Raw genomic sequence first — 6,349 nt, 5'->3', positions numbered from 1 at the left:
GGATACTCGAGATTTCATCGTCCTTCTCGCACGGTGCCATCACAAATGTACCCCGTACTTCGGAAGCGAGCTTGTCTGACCGTGAATGAGTAGTTTAAATGGGGGTCGTGCTGATTTTTTGGACGAGGGTAAATTGTTAACCAGAGAACACTACTCGGTCGAACGTTTGACTTAATTCGGAATGATTGCTAACTCATGACCAGCTACACAGTACTCTAGAATTATGCCAGAACCACGAACCTTGAAAAAAATTGAAGTAGACTCAAAAATGGACAACAAACGGGAAGCGAAATTTCACCTTAGCTGACCGATTTTGTGACGATACTAATATTAGGGATATTAATAAGGTGGTTCCTGTCGCACGAAGGGGCGGAATTGAGAAATTTAAAAAACCTGAGTATCTGAATGACAACGTGAGAAGATTTTGAAATTTTGAACGAAATTTTATCCTGCAATTGAGGACTATCTGTGTTGAGAATCCGAGGATCACTGTCTACCTGTCTCCGCATTAGCAGTAATCATCGGCATTATGTATCTCACGAAGCCACACCCTCTCGGCTAATAGTTGGACACTTAAACATTCGGCTTCAAGTTCCTGACCAGCAGTGTGCTTAACTTGGACTTGGCAAGAAATCCGCATCATTTAGCCACGCCTTGACTGGACGAATGGAGGAATGCTGGAATCACTAATCGGGAGATTGAGTGTTCGAAACTCGCTGACTTTTCGTGAGGTGCGCAGTGATGGTGACTCCCAGCAACCGCTTTAAAGTGTCTATGACTTTTCAGCATAGACTAACTTCACTTACACGACGAAATCCTCGCTGAACTTCAAATTGCGACGCAATACCAGCAGTCCATAAGTAGCTCAGAGGGACAATAAAATGTCCAATGAGTGAGCCTTCTATCCGAAAATTCGTACCTCGAGGAACCAGTCAACATGTGTGACCACGTGATGTGGATTCCGTGATTGAAAGATGGGTAGTGCTACACTGTCTAAATGGGAGCTACTCACACTCCTGATCAGCCGGTCGTGACTGATTAGTGTAATCATCAAAACCGCTTGCAGGACAATGCGGTTTCGAAATTCTGTTGAATTTCTTTATATGGGCTCTGCCGATGATGGCTAATGAGGAAAAAGCGGTCGTACAGTTCTCCTCAACTTTTCAATATTGATTCGCTTCTGTTACGGGGACGTTTAGTTTAAAGCATGGAGCGAAGGGTACTGAATTTCGCTATCTTATGACAAAGCTTGTGGTTAGAATTGGAGAGGACAATGAACAATATGGCTCAAAGATAGGCTTGGATGGACCTGACCGTGAAAACATTTATGGCTTGTGACCTGTGCACATGCATAAATGTACATACCTCCAAGTTGTAACCTATTCCGATCAAATTACACATGTTATCTCCATGAACACTGGGTAGAAATCAAGGAATTGATCAAAGTGTTTGCCCTGACAGGGCAACAGTGTATTGGCTACAAGATTTTGGGAGCTAACTCAACATTAGTAATTCCCGGGGATAAACATACAGAACAGGATGTATAGGGAATGGGAGATGTGAAAGTGAAGATAGAAGACACTCGAAAATTTGTGAAACCGTATACATCAAGAGAGAATGAGTTTTCTGTCAGACACCGAAAAGACCATGTCCGTTTACAATAATGAATGGCAGTCTAGGACTACATGGAGAACACTCTTAGGTTGAAGCCCGTGTGAAAGTGATAAATTTTATTCCATATGGACATATATGCACGTGTCGTTAGCCGTGAATAACAGACTATGCAGGTGCTATTGTTACCATACTCTGGTAGTTATTTTATTACAGGGAACTTTACTTGACCATAGATGAGTGAAACTGACAGAAAGTGGGTAGAGGACTAGTTAAGTTTATGTTTACAACGCTCAGAGGGACAGGACGTATTTTCATTTTGTCTAACAACGGTTGAAGCCATGTCGAATACTTTTGAGTGAAAGAAGTGCCACCCTTCTAGTGATTAAAGCAGGATATCACTGGCAAGGTTATCTTAAATTTCACTCACTACCTTTATCAGTCCACTATCAACAATAGGGACAAAAACTCCATGTTAAGCTACACAAATTATGCCGGCTGCAGGCTAGAATAACTTTTTAGCCACGGTTAATCAGTAGAGAATCTCGTTAACTGGTTGCAACTAACTACATTCAGGTGACGCACACAATAGTTAGTTGGTCAAGACCACGTGGCTTGCTGGGATTTAAAAAGACTCACCCAGTGGGTGAAGAGGTATCAGACACAATATTTTCAGACCAACAGTTTCGTGCTAATAACTCCAAACATGTCGGCCAAATATTTTTAGGAACTGGCGAATTCAATTTAAGATGGGATTTTGCCCTAACCAGTTAATCGCGCAACGAGCGGACTACTGAAGCTTAGTTGCAAGGACTTTAGTTGAAAAGCTACCGGTCAAACACCCGCTTTTCCTACTTTCTTATGGGAGAGTATTCACCTGCTCCCAGCGGCTACCGCCACCTTTCTTTGTCCGTCTCAGTCAAACAACCCTTGAAAAGGCTGAAAAACATTCCGGGACAACCACGAATTGAAGTTCAGACCCACTCTTCTAGTGGTGGCTCACTGGTTGTTTATTATTGACTAATGTGTTGAGGCCAACCTGGTATATCTCAATAGCTCAAAGGAATTCAGTAGGGTATGACGTGACTGTCAGTACATCAATGTATGGAATACATCCTGGTTTAGTCGTTAAACTTGAAATTTCATGGCAAACTGTTCGATTTAGGCTGTCAAATGTATAATAGTAATGAAGATTCCCCCAGAGGTCACGTCATTCATTTCGCACAGTTGTTTGACAAATCGGAGGCTCCTTTTGGGCGAAATCTTTATTTTTCTACTCACTTGATGCAAAACTTCGCGTTTTTAAAACTTACTGTTAAAAAAAGTAGAGTCCCTGTGCAAGCCATTATCACAGCGAATACGTTCTCAAAGTGGTCCACTATGATAGATGAAGATCACATAATTTTAAGAAGCCCTTTACTAAAGAATTTCAAAAACTGAGTGCAAAGTATGTTTTGGCTACAGAAATAGATAATTTACTCCTCTACAGCGAGGATAAGTTTCGTGGAGGTCATTTACCAAGCGGAGGGCCGAAACCAAGTATCCGGTCAAATTTTCTACCTATATCAAAATTTTTGTTAATAAATCCTCATGCAAATATCAAATCGATCTGTTGGGTGACAGCGTTTTCTTGAAAAATGTTTAGTTTCCATTCCTCACATTCACTCCACCTCACCGAAGAGATTCTCGTGCTGTGATATATTGTCTGTCAACCACTAACGTGCTCTGCAAGCGTCTCCAAATGGTATATCTTTTCCGCCAGGGCCTTGGTTACTCACACTACCCCATGATGAAAGCTCTGGCTTGCATACCCGAAGTTGTTAACATGTCATTCGCAATGATATGATCAGATGCTCGTTACAAATGTTTTTGACAACACGGGGACACTCCATGCCTTCGAACACAGCTTCATTACAGTGGTGAAAATTTGAGAGAGGCGTGCTGGTTTACAGTTGCTCCCTCAAAATTCCCAGAGCTTCGATTCATTCTCACTTTAAAACCATTTCATCACCCGTGCAAAACAATGGACGGTATGTCGCACGCCGACAGAATGTTATTACTCAACGCGAGTTCTCTTACTGCAGCTTAACCTGTGTGTTTGATGCAGAAAAGTTGTCCATTCATAACAGTGTAGTGGAATCCCACACATCAAAGTCCTCGAACGATTCGCTGAAAGTAAGAAAAACAGTTAAGGAAAGCGAAACAGTTGAACATAACTACCGCAGGATTCCTGGAACTTGTTGTTGCGTGGCGCAATATTTCATGTCTATGGATATTCATCCGAAGAGAATCGTTCCTCCTTATATTCTCGCAAGCTAAAACAGAAGAACCAAAAACTACTCGAAAAACTGAGTAGTTAATTTCGGCACGTTCAGAGCTCAATTACAATGCTAATTTCACGATTACTTCGTATCACTTCTTGGCATCGTTGCGAATTCCTCCAATCTGAGATTCACAAACACTGAACCGCACTCCTGCAATTCTTATGTACAGGATAAGAGTGAAGGAAAAACGACGGGTATTCATCCTAAACATGCACCGAAAACATTATTGGATTTTTCAACGAGAATGGGTGAGGGAAAAACTTACGCAAATTTAACACAATAACTTTGACCTTATTTCGGTTACCTTTTTTTACATAGTTTTAATTTGTTGGTCAGCTCCCGTTCAGATGTGTTCGTCAAATACCATGGCGTTCAAGAACACCAAACGCCTTTTAGCATATCACAAAGCCGGAAAAACTACCCTCTAAGTGTAACTTGATCATCTGGAAAACGGTAACAATACGTCTGATTCCATAGATATTAGGCTTAACAATCGCAATAAATATTGACATTCAAACGAGTGTTATACAATATATCGAGGCACAGTCCGTCGTATTCAGCTTCCGGCTTGATATCGAATATATGGTCGAACATGTGATCGAACACGTGGTCGATAGAGACTGAACATTATAAGCAGCACACATTTGTATAAAAATCCAGGCACATAATGCTTAGTTTACCGATCTGGCCATAATTGAACATTTGCACCGAACCAATTCACGGTAGATGTCTAATTCGAGGACTTAACTAATCAACATCACCCCAAGCCACTGAGAGTGTATCAAGCGTTTTCGCAATCGGTAAAAAGGAACCAGCAGCTAGAAGATACCAAGCACCGGACGTCAATGAAATTCGATGGCATACGTTCCCCGACCAGAGAAAGACTTGAAGACCTTGATTTGTAAGATCGCTTCAAAAGGTGTTGTTGCATAATACATAATAAATTTTTATTCATTGGTTGAATGCGCAAGCGATAAAATGCGCACTCGAATCTTACGGTCATGTCCACTTTAACTTAAGCCTCATTTGGTCACCCTCATTTGATGGATTAATCCAAGATGTAGCTGAATATACCCGTGGTATTCATGAGGATGAAGAAGGTAGCGAACAAAGCCTGTTTTCTGTGAGTATTTCTCTTGGCTAATACATAACAAATTTATACGGTATCAGAAATCACGTGGGAAGGGTTAACATCGGGGCAACATACACCTTAGAGAAATAGTAGTCATAGGAAGAGGGGTTGGATGAGAGATAGGTCAATGAGTCACGGAATCAGGTAAGTGACGTTAATGTCAGACAGACTTGTGGGACCGGATGTTTCGTAGGCCAGTCCATGTTCAGAGGTCGCACAAGTTTCTTTGGGATGCATAGTTGCGGATTGAACATGTTGAATAAAAGGGAAAATCATCTGTGTGCCAAGTTACCGCGAAAATTAGACGTCAGCATGACTGATATATTACTAAAATACGTGAGACCATGCGATACCGACAGCCTTAACTGATGTCTACCCATTCATTAGAAAAGGTAATTCGTAGGGATTCGTTTCAATGCCACCGTTTCTCCAAATGTGAGAACGCTTTGGAAATCACACCAATTCGACTACATCGACTGCCCAGCGTTGCCATCCCCACGCAGATACAATGCTGTCTTTTTGGATGACAGCGCTTCCCTGCAAAATATTCAGTTCCCACCCTTCATTTCATCCACATCAGCTAAGTGATTCGCGTGCTATGATACGTTGTGTTTCAAACCCTGATTCAAACTACATGTGACTCCAATTATTTTCTCATTTTTCACCTGTATCCCTTCTGTCTTTGGCGGAGTAGTAGTCAAGGTGACTTTAAGTAACAAAAGCTTTGTACTTTTTTCACAATAGCTTTTTGACCTACCTATGTATTGTATCCATGCTCAGCGATGCTCACTAATCACATCAAAGTTTGCCGACACCCATTCAATCTCCATCCGGTCATTGATATCGACCTTTACTACTTTCCTGTATGAAGAGCAACCACTGAAAATCATATATGTTGGAAGTGCTTTGCAACACATTTTTTTCCTGGAAGATTATCACTACAAAACTCCGAATCTCGCACCACATACCCAGAGACAACATACCAGATGCGAAATGGAATGGATTCTCCTAAAAAATTACCGAAGTTAAACTTCTCCAAATTTGTCAAACTAATTATTCCAGGAGGTGAATAGATTGGTTGCAAAATTTTATTCTAAGTTTTCATGGTGTACTGATGAGCCTTAATAAGAAAAAAAGGTCAACCACAATGGCCTAGCGACCAGAATCATTAGGTTCTTGAAGAAACAGGACTGTTCAAATGGGTGTGACTTCAACACCGATAGTCTGGGTTGCTGATAATTTGTATAGACAATAGGAGCTACCTAAGCTTGAAAGATTGATA

Source organism: Opisthorchis viverrini, assembly GCF_000715545.1.
Source record: "Opisthorchis viverrini unplaced genomic scaffold opera_v5_197, whole genome shotgun sequence".
Taxonomy (NCBI): Eukaryota; Metazoa; Platyhelminthes; class Trematoda; order Opisthorchiida; family Opisthorchiidae; genus Opisthorchis; species Opisthorchis viverrini.
This window is presented reverse-complemented; position numbering follows the sequence as displayed.